Source organism: Manacus vitellinus, unplaced genomic scaffold, assembly GCF_001715985.3.
Source record: "Manacus vitellinus isolate BGI_N305 unplaced genomic scaffold, ASM171598v3 scaffold_0_pilon, whole genome shotgun sequence".
In the NCBI taxonomy this organism is placed as follows: domain Eukaryota; kingdom Metazoa; phylum Chordata; class Aves; order Passeriformes; family Pipridae; genus Manacus; species Manacus vitellinus.
Window position 1 is genome coordinate 34,235,952 of NW_021938789.1, and position 25,851 is coordinate 34,261,802.

At 37.0% G+C, this 25,851-nt stretch overlaps 1 protein-coding gene across 1 annotated transcript in view; it reads right to left on the bottom strand.

The window, feature by feature from the left end:
* Nucleotides 1–25,851, bottom strand: part of CPE (carboxypeptidase E) — a 56,592-nt gene that overhangs the window by 20,264 nt on the left and 10,477 nt on the right. The gene's annotated exons all lie outside the window — the stretch shown is intronic.

The window sequence follows — 25,851 nt, forward strand, 5'->3', positions numbered from 1 at the left end:
TTTAGCACTATTAGAGGGGCAAATTCAAGCCAGGAAGAGTGTTACACAAACAAGACCTAAGTAATTGCTAATCAAGCATGCAGTCGTATCCACTTACGACCCTTCAGTCTGTACTTGTTAACCTTAATCCAATGATTAGATGCTAGCAGACACAGTGCTATTAATACCATGACTTCCTTTTCTTCCAGATAAATTGGGTTTGTACATACGGATTCATCCCTGAATTTTTTTGCTAGACAGGTTAAAAAGTTTTCTGGTTTCAGAGAAACAGTTTCATTCTATCTGATGGACACAAGGCAGTTACTGTGTCTAAAACCCTCCATTTCCTCTTTTGGCATTGACATCCTATTTACTGGTTCTTCCTATCTGTTAATACCAGGGAATGCAAGAGGTTTAATCATCAAGAGTAATCAGACCACACAATCAACTTGATCCCATGAAAACAGATGGATACTATATAATAAAATGTGCAGCACTGCACATCACATATACTTAGGATAGACATGCATATGTATATTGGCATGTTACTTATGGGGAAAATGTTTCGCAAGCTAACAGGCAACGCTGTTACTGCCATAAATATGAACACTGTTGCATTTTCCACTTGCGCCCTAGAACATCCCTAGGGAAGCCTGAGGGAGAAAGAATTTCTTCTGATTCCCCAACCTATGCATTAATCACCCACTTTTCTCACCCACTTGAATTTTACAGGCCTGGCTCAAGTGAATAAAGAGAAACAGATGCTTCCCATACCGTATTACTTGGCCTCCTCCCCAAAGAATCGTTAACAGTGTTAGAAGGGTTCATGAAAACAGTCACACAGGGTCTATGGTGAGCCAAGAGCACAGCCTCATGACAGCATATCTTCAGTGGTAATGACCCATCCCCAATGAGCAAGGAGGTGAGGAAGAGGTAACAAGTCACTGGAAATATGGAAAGTGTTTCCTATGAAAAATGATTGAAGACATCAACCCTATTTTCCTTAGGAAGACTAATAAGGGACAGTCAAATATACCAACCATTATGGCATAGAGGGCTTGGCCAGGAAAACAAGAGAGCAATTTTTAGTGAAAGAGAACATTGACCGTTTTTAGAGAGATAAAGAAAAATTACATTACTCATAACACAAAGTGTGAAACCAGTATTCAAAGAACCCTCTTGGCAATGAGGTGTCAGCGAAACTCCAAGTTTCCAAATTCCAAGCACACTAAGAGTTGAAGAAACAATCTAAAAGCAAATGCAAAAGGAATGAAAATGGAAAGATAACAGAGTGCTGAATAACAGCCCTGCCTCAAAACATAACCTGTGTTTATATTTTAGCTCCCTTGGGCATTTTCTTATCCTTGTCTCTGAAGGAAAGAAACCCATTTCCTATCAATCCTCTGACCACAGAGAACAAGGCTGCCTAGATCACATTTGTGGGATCTCTTCTCTGCCAGCCCCCAGCCCTGCCCATTTTCTTAATTCTAGGCACAGCAACAAAAGAAACACTGGCTTTCTGCTCAATATGAGTAGGTATTAAATTTCATACTTTATCTAAGAATCTTAGGAAAACTCAGTCATTTCAACAGTGTAACACATCTAACAGAACAATGGGAAAAATAAGTCTCACTTCCACATTTTGCAGCTGCCACATGGAAAACAAGTTTTTACTGTTTATTTCAGCAAAAACAAATTATTGTCACAAACTAGCTGGGGGGGAATTAGCAGTCCACTCACTACTTGTTCATACCCATTATGAGCAAAGAAAATCAGGGAATCCATTCTGGAAAAGGAGACAATGGTGACAAAGTCATTAGTTGTCACCACAGTGCCCAAAAAAAGCCGAAGGAGCTTCCGCAGGCTACTATCTGTTGATACATCTTTGCAGTTCACGAAGTCCTTAATTTGCATTTACATTGCTGTCTGCCTTGTTAGAGTAAAAACTGCAACTCAGGGTGTACCTTCTGGGGACCTTCTTTTTATTATTTTTTTTTCGAGTCACTCCTACCTAAACTCTTTCCTAATCCTCTCTTTCACTATGGCAATGAAGTCCGAACCAAAGGGCAGACTGCTGAGGCCAACAGTAAAATGCCCATCACTCTGTTGGCTGAGTTAAGCAAGCTCAGCTGCCTGAGTTTTAGTGAATGACTCTGGAATGCAGCCAGCATCCCAGACCCACTACTGCACCCAAAGAAACCATCACCACCTCCTCCTCCTCCTCCACTATTGCATGGGTTAACACAGATACCTCAAACGCCAAGGATGGTATCCATCAAGTCATTCAGCCTTAACACTTTATGGCTTCCCTGGCCTATTCATAGAATATATCCTGCCATGCCATGTCTACAAGTTTCAGCCTTCTCTGGAAAACAGCCCAGCCCATGGAGAAAACAGCCTCTGGGTCACCTGTTGCCAGCATGCTACTTAGCTAGAGGAAGAGCTGCTCTTCCCATTAATCCTTCATGAGCCATTTAATGCAGGTCTCAATCACCCTTCATAAGGTTCTGTAGCTGCAATTGCCTCATAGAATTGGGGTTTTTTTTTATTAAAAGACTCTGTAAAAGTCAATTTGATGAAGAATTTTTAAACAGTTGTTTCAAACAAGTAGAAAAACTTCTGTTCCACTGCAGAACTGGAGGTAGCTTTAAGGAAAAAGTTTAAAGAAATATAACCGGCTTTTCTCATCTATTTGACCCTCACAAAAAAAAAAAGGGGAAAAAAAAGTAAAATTGTTTAGATGGATTCCCACAGTGCAAGATATAATAAACACAAAGGAGCTTTTACATTGAGTGAATATTCAAAATTCTTCTTGAATGAATTTTATTAATTTTCTGATAGTATATCTTGACAAACAATAATCTCTCATTCACAACAGCAAAAGTAAGTCTTGCAAACAATGTATGACATTATATATACTTACACCTAATTTCAGCTCAGATACAGAGGTTTGTGATAATGAATGAATCAGTGGATACTAACATAAGAAATGAAATGTAGCAATCAAGTTTATAAATATCTTAGTATCTCCGGTGAAACCTAAGCCATCACATCATTATGGCTTTTAGAAAGCTTTTACATCCCTCTTAAATTGACTGTGTGTTACATTACAACCTGACAAACGATTGAGGAAAAAAGTGTTTTAAAATGTCGTGCTTTTCTGGTGCCTGACAAACATGGTGAATGTCATCATTCGCTTCTGCAGTTACTGTCAGCAAAGCTCTTCTACAGTTTCCTAGGAACAGCATGCACATCATTAATGCCAGACAGGTCATCCAATTATCTGTGACTAACGACTGCCATTTTCAGGTCAGGCTGTATTTGTACAGTAAAGAGTAATTTTCTAAAATGTAGGGATGAAAACTTTAGCACATACTAATTATATATATCATGAGTTAAGGTAATGTCATGCCACTAGTCATGGTCTAATGTCAATCAGTTAGCGTTACTGCACAATATTTCACTCATGGAAGTGCAAACCATGTGGGGCAAAACCAATTAACTACTGTGAAGTTTAAGTGCTTAATAAACTGTTTTGCAAACCAGCCTCAAATACCCTTAAAAATTAAGTCCTTCTGCTTTCCTGTATTTCTTATGGAAAAGCTTGCAACATTCCTGAAATAACAGACTTCGTGTTTCTGATTATTTACAGTTGCTTGTCATTTTTAATATAGCAACCAGTAAAGTTCTCTTGTAGAAAAATGGCATATAAAATCTCAGAACCCTCGCTGGCAAGAAGTTCATTCGTTAAATGTTATTGAAGACTTTCTTATGCTCCACATTTTTATTCGTATTTTAAAGAAAAAGAAATTCTCTGGAGTTCAACTACATGGAAAACCAAAGATTATAAAATGGGTTTCTACTCTGAATATGAAAAAAGAGAGGAAAAGAAGAAAATACATGGGGATGTGAGATAGGAAAGTGAACTAATTAGAAAATTTAGATTTTAGACACTCTGTAAACCAAATGTCTTGAATCTGCCTCAAAATCTTCACAATTTGTACGAAAATGGCATTGAAAGAGGGAGCTGCAATGCAGTATTAGTTTCTAAATCACTGTAGAGGCCTGCTATGATTTTAGGACAACTTCTACTAAGATAGTAGCATTGGTCTAACCTTGTTGAAAGGGAAACTACTGGAAGTTTCACATGTGGCTTACATGAAAGCAGAAACTGGTCAACACTGAAGGCCTTTGAAAAACCTAATATTTCACTTTCTTGCCATTAAGTGCTAGAAAATACACTGAGAAGAAAACAAGACAAAAGAAAATTAGGGATATTTTGGCAACTTCTTGTTTTAAAAAAAAGGCATAATTTTTAACAGCTATGATTCAAGAGCAGTTTCAAGCTCTTTCTGGAAATTTTCACAACTGCTTAAAATCAAAGTTAACAACAAATTCTGTACAATGCATTAAACTTGGAGTGAAAGCTCACAAACAGCAGCTGTTTCTCCTGGCCTTGATGTGTACAAATTAAGATGCAATCTCCATTCTACTGAGTACAAAGTCTGTCAGTTGGGCCTCAAACTAGGATCTTATGTGACTTTGCATTGGAAATTAAATTCTCCAGATAGATTACCTCATGCCCAAGACAGCTATTTCCACCAGAAAGGTTCTGCATGACTCAGTGTTTTCTCCAGGTTTCCAACAGCCCACTCTCACCCCAGCAGCTACAGGACTTGGCACAGCCTCCCACAAGAAGCGGGCAAAGCATCTGCTCGGTTCCTGCAGTTCCCACCTACAGCTCTTTGCTGGCACATCCCTGTGATCTTTCCACAACATACTGCGCTTACACTGAAGTGTTGCACAGTGTAGCACTGTATCCAGCATTTTGGGAAAAGCCCACCTGCCTTACCACAGAGTACAACAATTTTTGCCTACTAGACTGGTGTTACTGTGCACAAACTGATGGTTTTATCCAATACAGGTGGTGATGATTCTTTAAATCATAACAAATCTCTTGTAAAGCAAAACAAGTTTACTTATTTAATCAACACATTTTAACTTAATAAGAAACATGGAAATATGATATGCATAAAACCCTCATCTTATGTAAATGTGTTAAAAAGCCCTCTCAAGTTCAAAGCAAATTTTAAAAATCATCAGAATTTTAGAAGCAACAAATAACCATCTGTATATACAAATGGGTTAACCAAATTAGTTTTACAATAAATTGCATTTTTCATGCCCTCAGAAAACTGAATAGGACTTTGCATTTACAGAATTTGTTACAGTGTTACAGCAGCAAGTATTGTTAGCTCAGCATTGAAGATGAGGTTCCTAAGAAAACAAACGTGAAATTGCTTTTCACCCTTACCAATCTGTGAACCACCCTTACCAGTCTGTGGCACAGTAGGAGCCAGGGGTTTTTTACCTACCAGTTTTTGGTCTCACTGCTTGGAAAAAATGTACCCTGAGATTCTTTGTAAATGACACTGGCAGTGCTGGATGTGGGATGTAAGAGATTCAATTCATGTCTTCCACTGTACTCAGTAGGAGAGGAGAATTTTCCATTTATAACAGTGTATGACCAAGTGAATTTTCATTTCAAAAGCACTCGCTATATCCTTCAAGTTTTGGTTGGCAAATAGAGCAAAGATTATTTTTTTTTCAATCCATCAATTCATCAGCAGAATAGACCTGATTAAGAGAAAGTTGATACATAATTTAGACATGTATTTATGATGGTTCCTCATCAAGTTCGCTTAACAAGTTTTCTCTCTTCAGCAAACTCTAGAATCAGCTTTTTCACTTTAACTATGAAAGTACTTGCCAGCCATCAGAACACTTCAAAAGGACTGAGTTCGACTAGCTCACTCCTTTTGCATGTAACAAATATACAGAAAATTTCAAAGCTAACTAGTTCAAACGCCTCCTGCCATCAGGAGACACATCCTCATTTCAAAAAGAAAAGAAATAGAAATCAAGGGGAAAAAAAAAATACAGCTAAATTCCAGACTCTGAAATCAAAGAACTGGGTAGAAATGCTGGATGAATATGGTGAAGAAACAATAATAAGGCTCTCCCTTATTACTGGAAACAAAGAAAAAGTCAATGAAAATATGTAAATAATTCCTTTCCAGTAAGTTATACAGGCCTGATTAAACACTGCTTGTAGATTTAGATTAGATATCAGGAAGAAATTCTTTACTGTGCAGGTGGTGAGGCACTGGAACAAGTTGGCCAGAGAAGGTGGGGATGCCCCATCCCTAGAAGTGTTCAAAGCCAGGTTGGATGGGGCTTTCAGCAACCTGAACCAGAGTGTCCACATGTCCTTGCCCACATGGCAGGGGTGGAACTACATGACCTTTAAGTCCCTTCAAACTCAAACCATTCTATGATTCCCTCTGCCAAATGGGTGGCCAAAAGCACAGAAGCACAGACATGAGCTTGTGTGGTGGCAATTTCCAGGCTGGAAATGATGGGCAGCAGTGCCCACAGCAGAAAGCAAATCTGAAAAGGGCTGAGAAAGTAAAGTCAGGCCAGGGCTCCTGGCTCCTCCTCTGTAGTGTCAAGCCCCAGAACTCGCTGCAGGGCCACGTTTCAGCAGGAAAGCAAGCTTGGGTAGCGTTTGTGGCTCACTGCCTTGGGCCCTGGGCTGTACTGGCATGTGCAAGGGAAGCACACTCAAGGAATTTGCCTTCACCCAGCAAAACTCTTTGTATTGTTCTCTCCACAGAGGAGAGCTATTTCTGACTGAAAAGTATTACAATTTGTGTCACAAGGACATTCTGGGTCCTTGGGAAATATACTTTTTGTGCTTAAGGATCTAGGAATAACTAGTGGTAAACCTTCACACTTCCTCCCTTTGATTTCCAGGAGCCTTTCTGAGGCATTGCAGTGGTACTTGTTACTCCACCAAGGCTACTCGTACTGGATGTTCCTTCTTTATTGGTAACTGGAAAATTCTTTTATTCCACTAATATTTTGTCACAATCTGACACTGTGTGAAAAAACGTGTGGGCTGCAGATCTGTGATTCACACAGATGATGCTGAAGTGCACTGGTCATTGCTAACAGATGGAAAGGGTTAAAATCTCCCCATAAACGAACATCTGTATCAAGTCCATAGTGTAGACAGCAGGTTACAGAATAAGAGTTTGTTTTGCACTGGCATATTTATATAGCTCTCCCTGCTTGATGAGCCCTAATATTTATTGAGCTTAGCTTCTGTGATTATTGGTCATAGAGTTTACAGAAAGTGTTATAAAGTGGCCTTTTAAAAAAATGACAGTAAGAAAGACAAAGGCAAACTGCAAAAGCAATTATGCAGTTAATTTACTCCTTTGAGGAAAAAAAATATGGAATATTGTGATGACTAACAGAGGACACCATTTACGCCAGAACACAACCAACATGATTTACGTCAATATTCTCAGAAACCAACAGATACTCAAGTGGATTCTTTTTTTCTTAAAAATTATTTTACTATCACCCTTTTGGTACAAATTATTTTTAACAGCAGAGTTCCATCATTTTAGATGACAGGTGATGGTTGTTGATTGTTTGTTTGTTTTCCCAGAAAAAATACAGCTGCATTGCAGGCTTAAAAACATGGTAAACCCTGTGAAACCCTGATTAAAAAGTGTCTTACTGAAATCTGTTCTTCTGCTGCACTTCATCTCCAGTCTGATTTTAGCAGCTAATGCTTTCTCAAGTCTCTCAAGTGCATTTAAGGTACTAATGCTATGTGATAACCAGCAGTAAATCTCAACTGTACTTGTTCTTGAGATTGCAATGGTTAAATCAGGTCAGTATGAAATAGAAGAAAATAAAGGTTAAATGGGTAGACAGTGATCAAGATCGGTAGACCAACACTACATATCCAAATTGCAACACTGGTTTCAGAATTTTTCAATGGTATATAAAATTCTAAATAAAAATTGGTGTTGTACCTTAATGACTTATTTGTAGTCGGCTTAGGTAGAAATGCAGACCTGGATGCTTGGAGGAGGTCTATCTCTTTACAGTCACATATATTTGAAATAGAGATACCCTTTAGAAAATGCTCCCCATACCACCTTACAGATTAAAAAGAAAAAAAAAGAGATGATTATTATTCCTAGCAACACAGTATAGGGAGAGGAAGCTAAACTGGTGCAGAGGCTAATAAAATCAAGCTTCATGCGTAAGAGGAAGAAGTGAATCATAACAGCTTGCTGACTCAAGAATAATGATGGAGATAACTGAACCAGACAAATTCTTTGTCTCAATAGCAGATGGGAGAGTATCCATAAGGCTTTCAAAAGATGTTTTGTCTTTAAATGAGGAAACTCCAGACAAAAAATCCCATATGGACACTGACCCTGACACTGCAAACCACAGCACAGCTGTATTAGCTGCAAGACACAGAACACCCTTCATAAGATAGAAATAAATGGTTAACAAAAAAATCTGTAATGGTTTTTAGGTCTGCCCAAAAGCATACATCCTAGTGTCCTAAAAACAGACAGATTTTTTTTCTTATATAGGGAACAAATGTAATGGTTGGTATCTTCTCAGCTTTTCTCAGAGCTTCCACTGGGTTTTTCCTCCAAAGAGTAGTAAGACAGTTCTGCATTTAGAGAAAGGATATGGTCTCAGTCAAGAACAACAGAAAGTGCAATCCTGACCTTGAACAGCACCTGTAAGGGCAGAAAGTCAAATGGAAGCTGAGCAATTTCATATTTTTAATGAGCTCCACGTATGACAATAGACCTATGTGCAATTTGGTATAAAATGAACCTACCTAGAGTTTATTCTAAGTGCAAGCAGAAAGGCTAGTTCAAAGTAACAAGGCACATTCCTCACAAAGGGCAAATAATAGCCATGTTATATCACTACATCCATTATGCCTCCAATATGCCAAGCACATTAAAGGGCCATACCAGCAGGGTCAGAAATCAAGGATTAATTCCTAGCACTGTCTAATTACTGTTTCCTCTGAGCAATACAAAAAACTACAGCAAATACATCTTTTGTTGTCCCTTTCATCTCACTTGAAACTTTCTTTCTCTTTTATGGCACTAGCAGTACATCAGACAAGCTCTTTTCTGACAATTTGGGAGAAAACATCATATGAGTGAAAATGTACATCTTATCCAAGGACAAATACCTGCACTAATAAAAGTCCAAGGGACTTTTTTTACTGCTATCAGAAGTATCTGGCATCAGTCTGAGCATTTGCACCATGATTCCTGTGTAGCCATTTATATTTTTTAGTAAGTGTAATAAAACACTAGGAGTTGAAATATGTTGCCACACTTCTGTAATTCAGACCAATATTAAAGCACTGAAACCAAGAAGAAAACCACACCCTACCTTCCAGATTTATTGCATTTTATTTCAACTTTATGCAGGTATAGAGGGCTAGCAAGGTATAATGAAGAGGTATAATAAAGTCTGGCACTTTTTTAAAAGCTGGATTTATGCATTTTGTACCTTTATTTATTCAAAATATTCTGAGGTTCATGAAATTTTTCTCATACATACTATCATTCTTCATGGTCAGAGACCTCGTGAAGTAGCTAACTAGCCAGCCTGCAGAAGAGAGCATAACTCAGCCAAAAGGTACCTCCTGAGAAAACCTACAGCAATATTCTCACTTGGAGCTTCAAGGTATTTGGGATATTTTGCGAAGAAAAACTTCTCTAATGAAGAAAAAATGGAACATAGGAAATAATAATGCCAATTGAATAGGAAGATGATGTGGTTGGTGCCTGATCCACTATGCATCTGTCGAGCTCTTAATTCAAGAATAGTAATTCAACAAACAAGAGGAATAGTACTGAGTAATGTGGATGCAAAATCTTTTCTAACTGTATACAAGTATTTCTTTACCATTGTGTATGTATGTGGACAGGTACATCTTACAGAAAAGCACAAACGTCCCTCATTGAGAGACTCAGGCACCGAGGAGGTCATCCTCAGGTCATGAAAATGATTTTCATTTGTTTCTTTTTGCTAACATCTTCTTAGATCTAAAGCATACTTCTAATTTTAACTAAAGAAATTGCATTTGCAGATACTCAAAATCATAAGAAAAGACAGATTTGGCACAGTTCACAAACAAAATCAAAACCACATGACTTCAAGGGAGAGAGAGAAACTGAACTTTTTGGGAGGTGACCCAGTATTCCCCATCTTTATTAACCCTGTTACACCTTACAATTCAGTAGTTCATTCTTATTTAATCGAATAATCTGAAAGAAAAAGCTTTTTATGAAATGATTATATATTTGCATTAAAAGACAAACTTAAAGCTGCTTAGATTGTTTCATAAAATATTAGCTAACCACTCTTTGCCACATTTTCTACTTTTTTTTTATATGTACTTAACTTTTTCTTTCATCCTAGTTTTAACTTTTATGATCACAGTGTCACAACTGCCAAAAACATCTTTCAGTGTATTTTTCCCAGCAGTCTGCTGAACCATACAGAAAAAAGAAATAGTTACAAACCATAACTAATCTAAAAAATTGTGTTCAGATTTTAGGAACATGGAAATAGGAAAGCAAAGGGACTGAAGATTACCACACTGTCCATTAAAAACCGCACCTAATAAAAGGCAACAAATTTGGTAAAGAGCAGTCAGCCCACATAACTCACGAAGCCATGCTACTAACCCAGCAGGAAGGAACTATACTTTTCTCCCCAAACAACCCACTGATATTTGAGCTGCTCTTCTAACCATAAAGACTTTTGTATGTATACAATAAAGACATTTTCCCTTTTAACTTCACTAGCAGCAAAAACTACCACTGAAATTGCCTTTAGAGCTCAGTTTTTCTTCTTTTCCCTTTATGTAGGACTTGAACCATTAAACATGTACTTACCTTCAGCATATTAGTGTCAGAGGGGTTAGTCTGAAGTATCAAGTCAAGCACATGTTCACGAGTTTGCCAGAATGAGGCATTACAGACTCAAGCAAAAGCAACTTTCAGAGGAGACTTTCCACTGACTTGTGTAAATTCTCCATCAAGTCTTTATTTCTGAGAAGTTTCTTTCTGGATGTAATTTTTCTATATTTGGGTTCTATCCACATTTAACAAACTTTTTTTTAAGCAAGTCTTTTCACATACTTATAATTTATCTGAGGATAAAAAAATACAGGCCCTAATAAGACAATTTTTTCCAAAGATATTTTCTTTGTACTTGTGTTAACCCAGAAAAAATAATTTTTTCATACTAAAATTCTCCAGGTGGCTCATTTTCCCTGAGGCCTACTCTTCAAACCAGATATGAACCAACAGATTCAAAAAGGCTTGACAACTCCATCTTGTAGTGTGAAATTTAGAATCCTGACACTATTTGAAAAGCTACTATAAAAAGTGCACATAAAGTATCAGTGTTGGGCACATGGTTGTAGTGGGGTGTTGGTGATTAACTGTCTGCTGGGCAGACTTCACCTGGTAACCAACCACAGGCTGGACACCAAGGTTAGTACAACATTAAGCCTCTTATCTCTTATTTTGCTTAAAAAGGAAGACAGACAGTAAAATTGCATCTATATTATACTATCCTATGGTAAGACAACTATTTCAAACTCTTTAATGTTAGAGAGTTACACTTTTTTTACAGAGGGAAATTAAAGCAGTCCTTAGCAATGAGGCTATGCTGGGAACAAATGCATTCCAGGATCTCAGGGTAAGCTTTATGTAGCCCACTGGACACGGTAGTCTAGTATTTAATCCCAAAAGCGACAAACTCAAAACCAAGGTATGCTCATAAAACATTTCACATTGGGAACAATGCTGTTAGCACATCTTGCACTATTCAGAAGGCCCCATTAGATCTAAATAATCAACAAAGGAAGCAGGATAGAAGGGCAAACCTAAACGTTTTGTGGTAAGAAGAAAAAAAAAATCCAAGAGATAAATTCAGGAACTGTAAGAGTTTCCTGACTAGGAACAGCTCCCAGACTTCCATCGAGATGTTGTTCTGTCACGGCTGCATAATTTATAAACTATTAAACTAAAACATAACACTGTGTAACGTAGGAAACCAGACATTATCAGGCTTTCTGAGCTATGTATTATACACGCCTGCTATGAGCATTTCATGCTTTGGCTTACAGCTCTTTCAACCAGGCAAAAATAGTCTGAGCATAACATTTTTTCACAGAAAAAGAAAGGTTCCTATTTTAAATTGTTTGTCAATGGTGAGTGGCTCGAGTGTTATACAGAAATATGAAAAATCTATACAGTTTACTGTACTGATCACTAAACAATGGGCATTAAAAAAAAAAAAACAAAACCAAAAAAAAAAAACAAAACAAAACAAAAAAAAAAAAAAAAAAAAAAACACCCAAAAAAAGCCTTGCCAAAAACCCAACACATCAGTCAGAGCTGACAGACCCTCCTTCCCAACAAGTACACAAACGATTATAAGGGATAGTCAGAGTGCAGAAAGCAATCCTGGGATCTTACCCATGATTTACTTTAAGCTGCCACTCCATTAGTGCAAGACTTCCCATATAAGCATTAATACTACTATCAGGAAGCCTGTAACAGCCTCCATGATAGGACAGACACCAGTCTGCCACCACGGAACAAAGACTGTACCTGCTCTCAGAGCATTTGCTATCTAAGCAAGAGAAGAAAAGAGAATAGAAGCATATGGCAAGCACAGGGCAGGCAATGATCTTAACAAAGATCTCCTTAACCCCTTTTTCTCCCTTATCTTTAAGAACTGTTGTGACAAAAGTAAATATTTAAGGAGAGATCTGAGGAAGGATATCAATCATTGCCTCTGACACTGTTGTGGGGAAGTTGTTTGCTATCAAAGATGTCACAAGAGCAAGTGCAAGAAAGGTGGTTTGAAAATTTGCTCACTGGACAACAGAAGTGATCATTATTGGCTCAGAAGTATAAATTAGTATTTTAATTAACCTTACTCTGAGGTTTTAGCATTTACTAATATTTCGTCTGTTAATGTTTCAACAGCAACAATATTGAGTACCAATCCTAAATGATGCTACAAGCCTTTGGAATCAAAGAAATGTCCGAACTAAGCAGAATAAGCAACATTCACTTCAAGTAGACAACAGAATATGACTACATTTTTTCTTCAGGGACAGTTCAAAATGAAGAACCAGACAGAATAATGTAAGAAAAGTAAGACTGAACAAAATGAAAATCAGTTCACTGTAGGGTTATTATAAAAGCAAGTGAATACCAGTAGAGAAAAAAAAATACGTAACACTACTTATTACATTGTATTTTTTCCTGAGCATATTGCTACTATGGTTCCAATAAAAAAAAATAAATTTAAGAGTATTATAACATTCTTGAAAGTCTTGTCAGCTGTACTGCAGAGCACTTTCTTCATGGATTTTTCACTACCGAAATATCCTAACAGATGTGATTTCAGTATCGCATTAATGTGCATGAGAGAAAGCAGGATGATGTGTGATGTTCAACTGCTATTTGCTTATCACTGGGCTTTACAGATAGATGTTTCTATTTAAAAGAAGGAAGGAAATGTGCTATCTTATGCTTTTATTTTAGGATTGCTGAATTGGGATTACACTCACACAAATCCACCTACAAAGGAAAACACAAGTTTTATGAAAACAATGTCACACCTAGTGAATATAATACCTTTCAGGTAAATTATACAAAACTAGGGAAGAGACTGCAATTTCATTATGCCCTCCATGTGTAGGTTCACTTAAATCCCATGAACAGTCTAAATCTCAACATAAAAGAGTGAAAGACAGCTATTTTTTTAATCGGTTAAGTGAAGAAGCCAAAGAAGCTGCCAAGGTCTACATGGAAATTTTGTATTCTCCTCCTGCCAGATTTTGCTCTAAAGCATCCTTCTATGTTTACCTGTTTATTTTTAAATAACTAACTCCTGACAGCCTTTGTCCCTCATCTGATGAACCTTTCAGTAAATTTTTCTTTATCACTTTGACCTCTATAACAATTCCTTGCACTGAGCTACTCGATACTCATATGTCAGTTGATGTAGGTTTCTCATTGCCATCTTCTTTTGCTTCTTCTTTTATTTATAATCTGCAAAACATCTTCCAGTTCTACAGAAGCACCCTGTCTTGGGGATAAAAAGGGAGACACAAGAGCATGAAAGAGGTGTCTGCACTGCCTTTCACAGCTCAGCTCCAGACCTGAACCAAGGTTTCAGGATGTGGCTGGTTGAGTCAGGAATGGCCACGCTGCTTAAAGGGGCACACTCAAAGTGTGACACTATAGAGTGCCTGAATTAGCTGTCATGCCCCAGAGGAGCCTAAGAAAGGCAACAATCACAAACAGGTGAAATTCTGCAGTTTGACAACATAGTACCATCAGCAGAAAAAAGCAGATTTGTTCTTCACAGTTGCTCACTGTGGCTTATATGGATTGAAATACTCTCCTCCCACAGAGTCTGTAGGCCTTTTCCCTCAACTCTATTTCTCTTACAAAGTGGAAATCCTATCTAGAACTAGACAAAGTTTCTTTTTCCCACAAGTGAATGAGTTAGGAGACTGCAAGCATCCTGGAGAGCCAACATTCAAGCAACTGTCAAAGGCAATGGTCCACACCAAAACAATTTCATTTTTAAAGTGAATCTGGCTGTTAAATTTATCAATAAGAGAGTAAATGCCGATATTCAAATGTATTGTGACAGTTCGTATTCACACCTTTGCTAATATGAAAATCAGAATGTTATGGTTCCTCTTTGAGCCTGCAAACTCAAAAAGCACTTCTAGCTTTTGTGAAGGGCTGGAAACATTAATTCATTAAAAAAATAACATTCTACAGAATATAAAATGTTTTAGCCGATCTGAGATTTGACAAAGCAGTGTCAAACCTCGTTACTCCAAATCCTGTGCCAAACTGTCTACAAACTGAAGACAGATTATTGTCTGAAGTAATCACACTACAATTCAATACCGCACTTAAACACATTTCTGATAGTGAGCAGAAAAGTAGCCTGAAATAAGTTTAGAGTTGCCATAAAGATCACCATACTGGTTCACAACAGTGATTTATTTATTTGTGTATTTATTCTAATTTCAATACCCACTTTTTAATAAAAGGAGGGCCCAGATGTCTGAAAGTGTAAAACCTCAACACTTCAAATGTATAAGCACATACGAAAGAAGTATGTGTTAAGACCTAGATAAGTAACATTTTCCATTTTTTTTCCATTTCTTTTTTCCATTACATGTGGTGCTAGCTGTACTATTTCATACAGGAAGACAATTTTGCTCTTAAAAAGTTTTCTGTGCTGGACTTTTTTTATGATTTAGTTTGGTGGGTTTACTCTTGCAGTTCTGTGGTATGGGATTCCTCTATCACTCCTAGATTTGACTGCAACTAATTATAAAGGAATAACAGACAAAAAGATATGGACAGACAAATGTGGGTGGCAGCAAACCACAGAAGCAGCCACTACTGTTCTAATGAGCACCATGTAACACAGATGTGCATCCCACAAATAATTCACTCTGAAGATACACTACCTTCAGTGACACTGTACATTTCAAAGGTCTAAAGAGACATGACAGATTCCATTCAGAGCACATTTTCTGCTAGATGGACTTTTTTCTGTCCAATATAGGAAACTGAGATTTTACTTTGGCATCAATATTCTATGCCTGGGCATACTGAAACCACCACATTTTGCTGGCACAAATTCCTAATGCTATTTTTTTCTTACACAAACCTTGATGTAGGTAATTTCAAAGAATTGTTCTGGAAGCAGAGTCCTGGGTAGCAGACCAAGCTAAACTCCATTTCTTCTTAAGTTCAAATCTCTCTACTGAATCTATATACTGCAAAAATTAACCACAAAGCAATGAAACAAGGCAAAAGCATCCTATCAAGGTTTACATAGCAGCTATAAATCCTAATTTACATCACAGTGCACACAAACTTCATTTCATACCATAAGGGTTTGAAGAGGGTATAGAAAAATAAGCTTTTTTTCCTTTAAAAATTTTAAGGTGATGGTACTGTATGGTACTTTCATCACCCTATGTCCCATATATAAGGTGTTGCATTAAGACAAAGTGTGTTTCTTCCAAGAACTTCCAAGTATTCATCTTCATTCAGAAACACTTGTGCAGTTTTAATTTATTTTAATATTTAGAGAATGTCAGAAATAGAAGAGAGAGGCATATTTAAACTATGTTGGAAGATAAGTAAAGAACACAGTTTTAAAAAATGAAGAAAACACTTAATACATGCTAAGATTTTCATCTGGAAATCACTGTGGAAATAAAAATCCTGCTGTGCTTCTGTAGCGCTTACATGTCCTTCATTTTGAGAAACAGGAGGCCAGGATTTTCTGAGGTTAAAATACAATACAGAAGGTAATCCCTTTCCACCGAGTCAAAATATTTCAAAAGTTATTGTGGACTTAAGGGTGAGTTAAGAGCTAAGCTGCCATAAGAGGTCAATTAATAAAGGCAATTATAGAGAAGAATAAGAGACCAGTATAAGCTACCCTAGGCAGACAGTAGGATGAAATATGAAATAATATCCCACGTAAGCCTCTGAAAGGAACAAGCTCAGTTCTGCTGCAAGGCTTGTAAGTGAACAAAGGCAGTCTCACAATATCACAGTGGCTGGAAAACAGCACTTTGAAATTCAGTCACTTGCCCAGAAGGCTCTCCCATGATTCAAAGTGATGTTTTGGAGGGCAGCAAAGAAATACTTCTAAGAAATTGGAAGTCCGCTAAAGTAAAGGGTGAGTGAGGAGGAAGCTTCACTGTGGGACCTAAGAAGAGGGAGAACAACAGGGAGAAAGTGTAAACCTGGCAGCCCGAGTTCAAGCAATGCCTTTTTCTGAGGTACCAGATGCTGAGCCACACAGCCCTCAAACAAGCAGCGCCTCAGTGCTGCATGTTCCTGAAGATGGGACACAGACCAGTTCACTCCAAGTGCCACGCTCAGACTCAGAGATAGGCAGCACTGGGCCACCAAGTTAATGTTTCCATGGCCTTGCTATAAGCTAACAACCAGCTTTCATCATCATTCACCCTGTGAGATCACACCACCTGGAGCATCCTGCTGTTTTCACATTATCTAAAACTGCAAAAGGTTATCATGCTAGTAATAAGGACAAAAAGGGGAGGAGGGGGAAGTCTTCATTGGTTTCTCATGCTACAGACCTAACAAGATTAACTGGCACTGGCCTAAGAACAAGCAGAGAGGGAACAATTCTGGGGATTTATTCATATTTGTTTTCATAATTTAACTTTCTAACTTGAATGTTACTACATTTTTCCTGTCTTTTTTTTATACGATTATTTTCTTATTTCATGTCTTTACCTTCTTGTCATAAACCATCTCCTCACTACTAAGTTTGCACAGTTTATTACTTTCTCTCTGATAAGAGACACTGAATAGTAGTTTCCATCCATAACCTCACCACTGCTTAATCTTAATCTTTGCACTTTGCTTTCTGCACATCCACCCTGAAAAATATTCCATGTGGCACAGTAATAGCATCTATTCACTGGAGACATGTTGGACACCCAAGGCAGCAGCAGCTATGTGCCCCAGGTTACTGCCAAACTAATATATTTGCATTTATACTCCTCATGGCCTTGACGAGCAGAACAGTAAAATTAGTGTTTGGCCTCACAGAGAACCATAATGTTGGGATTGTTTTATTCAAGCACTAGGAACTGCTGGAACATTATTTGTATTGGAACAGGGATGGGACATGCATTGTCCTACTTTCTGTGTCAAAAGGTGAACTTATTCTTGCTGATGCCTCTATAGGCTTAGTGCTTTAAAACTTAGTGCTCCCTCTGAGCCATTTTTTAACCTTCCTCTCTTACATTTTTCCATTATATCCATCATAACAGTATTCTTACCTCTGGAAAATATCTTGCAACCAATTTCTACCTTCACTTAAGTAGCAGTGAAGTGCATAACTGTTCCTACAAAAGCCAGTTCATTTTTTCCACTGCTGTGTTGACTTAAATATCCAAGAACAATGCATTCATCTTTGTGGTATGTAAAATAAACTTGAATTGAGTAAAAAGTATCCTTAACAGTGATGTTTTACTCCATGATAAATTACATTTCAATTACAGATCATTCTCAAAAGTAAAATTAATATAAAAATCATATACACTTCATTTCACTTTTACTAGAATTATGAAGAGTTTTGCCCAGTTCTTTCTCTTCTGATCATTCTAAAAATGGTAATGCTTAATTCATTGTTTGCATTCCACTTATCAGTGAAAAATAATTCCAGAGTCCATATACAAACACTGCTTATGATTCCTGGTTCCTGAGGAAATCTCACAGAGACACAGGTCTGAAACCATAATCATGACATTATGACAACTTTATGAGTTGACATGTCAAATGCAGTTCAGCACTTACATGAGAAAAACAAAAAGGTCAGGAATTTCCCTCCAGAGTCCTGATTAAAAAAAATAACATAATAACAATGTAAAGAAGGAAGGAACAGAGAAAAAACTTCAAAATTATAATTAAGTTTTATAGGAGTTTCCAAAGTTTTCCTTGACGAAAGAAAACATGTAATAAATCATAATTGTTATCTTCAATTTTACTACTTTAATAAATTATATTTATTTTCATTATTAGGGAAATGTAAAAAAAAAAATCCATTTTAAGAAGTTTAATAACACAGTCACATCAAAAAGAATGAGAACAATGAACATCATCTTTGTGATACCAGCTAGAGACATTTTTTCACAAAAATATCAAGGAAAACCTAGTAACAATGTCATCATCATTACAAAGGAACACATTTCAACAAAGAATATTTCTTTCCTTGCCTATTTGCACATAATACCTGGATACTATAATACCTCCAGTCCCATAGGGAATTAATGTCTCCCACTGTTGAAGATCATCTTTTGGAGGGTGTCAACCTCCAGATTATTAGGAAATATAATAAATTACTATCTGACCTTGATAAAAATTCTGTGACATCTCCTTAATGAAAGAGTTGTTTATCCCAGTCTCCTCTTCAGATTTCAATTTCAACAACCACACTGCACAAGAAAATCTTTTAAATGGAGATGTGAAAGCAGCATGGACAAGTTTAACCTACCGAAGTGGGTGGCAACAGTGATGAAGATGCAGGTTTAAGCACAGGCTAGCAGTACAAATAAACACTGAAAAATCCCCTCAGGAAAAGCTCTATTAAAGGAGAGGAAAACCTGTGGTAACATATTTTTATCAACATCATTGGATTCAGTGACTTGACTAAACAAAGTCACTTCAGTGATTTGACTAAACAAAGTAAAAGAATATTTTTTGTACAACTGTACTTTTAGTTATCTAGTGGACACCCTACAAAGGGTTGGGTTTGTGCATCTCTCTTCTGAATAAATTTGTCCTCCACACATATAATTACCCGTATATCAGTAATTTAAAAGAATGAAATTGTCCTTGAATGTCTTCTTAACTCTTGAGCAATTTTAGAGACTATTTGAGCCTTGGTAAATAGGCTTGCCATGATTCCTCAGAGTAAACATAACTGAACAGACTCACAATGGACAAATCTTTTTAACTAGCATCAAAACACTTTTTTCTCTTTTAATATAGCCAACAGAAAATCCCTCCTAGAATAGCAGGCACTCAGTAAACATTTTCTGCTACCACACTATAATTGTTCACATAGCAACACGCTAACACTCTTGGGAGAATTCTGTTTCTTTTTATCTACAGACTTTTCACAGACTTTAACATTAGCTGGATTCTTTTATGTCTTTTCTCTATTTGCAGAGAACTAAATAAAACACTTATTCAAGATGCACCATATCCCTCTAACCTATCTGCTCTTACCCCCTCAATACACGAGAAAGTTTTAGAAAGTTACCTTTGGTATTTTTGTTCCTATTCTCTAAGACCACTTCCTTTTTAAAGTTATTTATGTTTTTTCCCTTTGAAATTACTGAATTGTAGACAAAGCAAGCTCTTGACTTGAACATAGTTTAGGTTTAGTAGATCTTTAAGGCTTTTGAGCCCAATGTGAACATTTGAAACACTGTTTGATGGGGTATCTTTCATTTGGCCACCTACCAATGGTATTCTGATTTGCCTTGATCCTCTGGTGAGACAGGCCCACTGTGTCCACAGTGTTACAGATATGGACTTCACTCTTGCAAATCAAGCAAGCAAGTTGACCTGAGAAACCTTCCCCAAGTGCACTTTGAATTTCACAGAGTTGATGGAAAGTTCAAAAGACCTTTTTTTATAATATATAATAATCCCTGAAATTTTGAAAGATAGGTCAACATATGCCAGGAAATCAAAATCCTTAGTAAACAACTGGTGAATTTTGACACACCATGTGAGACCTGAATTCCAACTATACCTTCATGCTTCAAACTGATTCATAATTGGGTAATTTTATTCATTTTTATTAAAACTTATTTAATCGATCTATATTAGGAGGGAAAAAAAAAGTCTTTGTTCAAGGTGAAACTTTGCCACTGGAGAATTACAACCATTCCAGGAAAGGCTACTCCACAGCATCCTGACTGAACCAGGAAATCAAGGAATGCAACTACAAGGCAGAAGACTTGTGATTTTTGACATTTTGTAAGTCCAAAACATTTTTTTCTTTTTTAAACTCACAAGACTGTCATGTTTTTTAGATAGATATTTTTCCCCTTTTCCTTTTCTGGTAATTTTTCAGTGAGTAACACCCAAAGGAATAAAATTGTTTTCCAAAGCTTGAAAATAGCAAGCAGTTTGGAAAGAGTTTCCAAACTCTTTTTGTTGTTTGATTTTGGTGTTTGCTCTTCAGTTGTTTGGTTTTTTTTAATCCCCCCAAGAGTTTAGCAAAAAAGATTGGTTTTTGAAGCAGCCTGAAATTTTAATTGCTACTAGGAATAGCCAAACAAACAGGAAATAAAATCAATCAGAATATCAATTTTGCACACATGAAAGCTTTGCTAATTAACATCAGAAAAGGCAAAATATCTCAACTGAGCTGTGTAAATGACTAGAAAGAGGGGAAGAGCATGGGCTTCACATATTGTATCTGTTGTTAAACCTTTTCCTGTGTGCACTGTTCACAATATAAAACAACTTGCAACACAAGATCAGGTACAATTGTGCGTTAATTTGTGTCTGTATATTATCATCAGATGTTCTGGGATTCATTTGCTTATTGAATGGAAGAATTAACAAAATCTCAAAACCATTGGTGCTATGCTTCTTTTCACATTTTCATACCACCGCTTTATGAAAAAGTAATTGCAGCATGAATATGAAGGGCTGGAAAGTTTACCACTTATCTACTTTTTAATGTGGACTCCTATCTAAGATAAGGACTAGAGTAAGTCTTTCCAGTCTTGTAAATTTACTGTCTCTTACTGAGTATTCAAGGAGCTTTAAAGATCAGCTCAGCAATTACCCCACAAATCAGTGCACTTTCGCTTCCACATTGATAAGCTTCTGCTACAGCTACCAAGAAACGGATCCTCTACAACTAGTTGTAGATATTTGATTCTTCCTTTCTATAGGGATCTTTTGGAAGATTTCTGATATAAAAGGTACACATATGCATGAATATGTACATACAACCACATAATTTTAATTTATGGTTAGTTGTATTATTATTAATAGCTTATGAAGACACAGATAGACAACTTTTGTATCTCACTTTCATAGTACTTAATAGTTTAAGTGATATGTTAAACTCTGGGTCCCTTGATGTTACTGGCAAAGCTTCAACTGACTTCATTGTGTGCAGAACTGAAACCCATATAGATTTTCATGCTATTTAATTTTGACTGCTTTCCTGGAAGATGTATTAATCATTGTAATCCAGTTAATGGGAAAGCTGGAAGAAATAACTCTTGACATACATTTCTTGAAATGCACTTAGTGCATGTCCGATAAACTGTTTCAAAAATTAAACAAGGGCTACCTAACTTGCCAACTAAACACAAAGAGAAATTATGATGCATTAATTTCAATGCATTTTTAAACAACAAAGAGTAACACAAGGGAAAGTAATAGAAAAGCAGGGTGACTGAATTGAAATGAACCTATCCCTCACCTAAAGCAATCACAGGGAAGAGTTTGATCCACACTCCTGTTGACTCTGCACGAAAATCTCAATAACTAAATCAGCATTTTTCTGTAAAAGTATTAATGGTGACATTATCACAATATTTTGTTTGCTTCTTCCACTCCTAGATACTAGGTCACACCCTGTACACTTACTGTCTCTTATAATCCCATGATCTTTTGCTCAGAGGTTTCTATTTAGACACAAACTACAACGACAGACCTCAGTTTATTAGAGATTGCAGCAATCATCTCACTGTCAGTTGAACCACTGATGTCATTGTGTATTCCTTTTATGTATCTAAATGTAAATGTGATTTCTCTCTCTGTTCAAAGCTTTGAAAGGGACATTTAATGACAGAGCTAAAAATGGCAGAGGAGGATCCCTGTCTGTGGTTTCTCCATGGCATTTTTAATGTACGTTTCCTTTTACAGCCACAGCTGCTTCAATTTTCCTGAGATTCTACTGGAGAATCTCCTACAGAAAGGGTTTCTGCTCTAAACCACAATGTTATAAACAAATTGATGACTACTGTGCCATGGTCTTGTGCATTACAGCTACAGCTTCCTTCTAGACAGTACAATCTTGATACAACCCATAATGCAGCCTTAAGGCTGGAGAAACCTGGAAGTCTACAAAATTTGCAGCAAAGCCACATTTTCTTTAGTCTTCTCTGTTTCCTCTCCTCTATTTCACCTTTGCTGTATTTTGAGAGGCTGCTTTTAAAAGACAACTGCAGTGATTAAAAAAAAAGAGGGTCAAGAGGATAGGAGTAGTAGCTAAAAGAAAGGAGGAAGAAAAAGAGAAAGAGAAAAATGTTTTAAATGAATCCTTGTATCAAAAAATATATGCCATTCACAGCTTTCCAGTGTGCAACAACTCTAAATATATACCACCAATAGGGTAAGGTCCATCTAACTCAATGTCCATACATTTACTTTTAATGGAAATAATCTGGGAAGTGCCCCCAGATGACAGGTGTAGGCAATATATAAATTTTAAATTGTGCAACTCTGAATGATGTTTTGTCTTTGCAAAATGCAGCTCTCATCCTAACTCAGACTAGTAGCACAATGCTCAATGTCCTGCCCCACACCAATCTACTTTACACTGGAGAAAAGAATTTAAAGCAATTTAAAGTTGATACCAAGTGAATAAGAAACTCATAGAGACACCATATTCTGTGCTAGCAGAGTAGATGAGTACGAGCAGAAGAAAATGCCACTAAGTCATTAGAGAGGACACTAAAGAATCCTTTTTCTGGTTTAGATCATCCTAATCTTTCCAGTTCCTAGGAAAGAGAAAATGAAAAACATATTGGACTGCACTAACCAATATCTCCAGTTTCTGTGGTGTTTGGCCAACACAGATATCAAAGAATTCCCTCTCACAGGTTGTGGCAAGCTGTACAAGCCCTACCGTGCTCCAGGGTTCCAGAGGGTAAACTGTGGTTCAGGCAGAACAAATATTCTGTGCAACTTCAAGGAGGAAGTCAGAGGTATAGATGGTCACTGAATCTTTGTCAAGTCTTCAGAACAATAACTGAACACTCCAGAGTGACTTCATGTTGTGATTTCACTAGGACTACAGCAGTAGCTCTGGAATGCTATCCAAAGGTGCAATTTACCTGGGACAAATCTTAGGAAGCATAAATCTAAAACCAGCTCTGTTTGTATTTCAACAAAGCATTTTTTGAGCCTTTTACTGATTCTTTGTACAGGACACATTTCACCTTCTCATAATTCAGCTGTTTCTAACTACAAGTTTCTGAAATTGTCCCCATCACATGGAATCATATTTGAGTAATCCACTAAATAAAGAAAATGTATTGTTAAGATACATCTATTGTATCTACTGGAGCTACTGTGGTGGTATTACGAGAAGAAGGTGTCATTAGGCATTTACAGCTGGTTGTTTCAAAAGCACATTTCCATATCATCAGTTTTCTGGGCTACCAGATCACAGAACTTATGATACATTCATCTACATTCATTTCACTTCACATTAATAGCAAATTTAAAGAATTGTGTTGGACGCTCCAGACAAGAAAGCCTAGTTGCAGCTATTTCAATTTCATACAGTCAAGACACCAGTTTGCACCTCAGGATAATGTTATGTAGCACAAGCAGTATTTCAGATGCTATTGTTTCTCCATTCTATCACCTTTCCTCACATTGAAATAATCTGTGAATAGTTTAATCAGCTGCAGTGGGCTCATTTAAGTGCTATGGAAATGCAGCAAAAATGGAAGTAGCATTCCATCCTTGGAAATTAATGGAATGGAGAAAAAAAAAGTTAATTCCCAGACTATAAATATTGGTATGTCAAATGTCAGTATCTGGAGAACTGAAACAAACCAAATAATGCAAAGGAATGAAGAAGCATCTGGCCAAAATCTGTGACTTCAGAAATTAAGTTTTTAAGCACAAATAATAAAACAGAAAACCAACAATTATGGCTATGCCTACATTGCTAAGGGCACCAAGGGCACCCCCACACACCAAGCAGTGTAGGTGGCTCACACCTTGGCTCCTCAGGGCTAGTCCCTCCCGATCATCCCCCACAGTAGGAGTAGGCTACTATGGGCCCCACAGTGTCTTTAATTATTTGTGGGTTTATCTGGTTCAAAGGGCCTGCAATTATGCGAGGGGAGGGTCACAGCCTCTCAGGCTGATTTTAATACTTCCACACACTGTGAAAGTGTGTGGCATACCCTGCATGTGTTGTGAGAGTAGGTAAATGTATGCCAGACATGATGAGGTAACACTGGAAGGCAGCTCAGGGATACCAGCAGCAAGAAACCGTGCAGTAGTACTGTCTGTGTCACTGTGAGGTGGGTCTTTGGGTGAATTATGCCCAAAACCGCACCCAAGCTTTGTGAGAACTGAATGACAGTGTTTTAAAAAATAAAAAAACCCCACACCAGAACAAACAAACAAACCAACTCCAGGGACTGAACTGACTTGCAAGCAAGGAACTGGGTGTTAGAAGTGGGCTGGGAAGACAAGTTATTTGGCTTTCTTCATGCTCCCTATACTCATTCTGACAGAGTTAAAACAGAACTAAGCTGTAAAAACATCAAGTATCAAACATAATCATTCTAAAGCTATTTGAATGAGCTAGGACATCCACAGCTATGTATTTCTTGGGTCTTGCACTTGAAGCAAAATTATATGAAGAATTTATTTTGGCACCAAAGTCGGAGTTCCAGAATAAAAGCTTAAAACAAAGATTTGTGGAACAGACCACAAGTCCTTGTTTCATTTTATTATCATACTACACTGAACACATCAATATCCAATGAATATCTGAGGACAAGTGTTATGTAGCTGCAGAACACCATTATAAATACTTTTCATCAGTAATTTCAGGACATCGGTAAGCTGAGAACATAAAAATGCTTCAGACAGGAACATTTTATGGCTATTATTTGGTCACTTTTTAACCAGTCATCTCTGCGGGTAAAAAAGCCTTGAGAACAATTAAGTACCATAATAATATTTATCAAACAAAGTAGTGAAAATTTATAAGCCTCTGAGGAATGTCAGTACTGTCATATAAGCTTCTTTAGAAGATAACTCCTACTCCAGAGTGGTATTAAGGAAAGCAGATGAAGACTCACAGCTATAAATAGATCAAAGATAAGGTTTATCTTAGTCTCTACAAACTGTCTTTCTTCTCAAATACTTTGCTAAAAAATTCATTTTCAAAGGCATATAGTCAAACTAAAAGAAAATATTTCTTCTTGAAATCATGGACTCCGAAGTAAAGCTAAATGGACTCTTGTTTAGTTAGACCCTATTTTGTTCATTTAACTCTAAAACAAACGTTTCCTTAATACACAATATGATGTACAATATGATCTTGCACTTATTC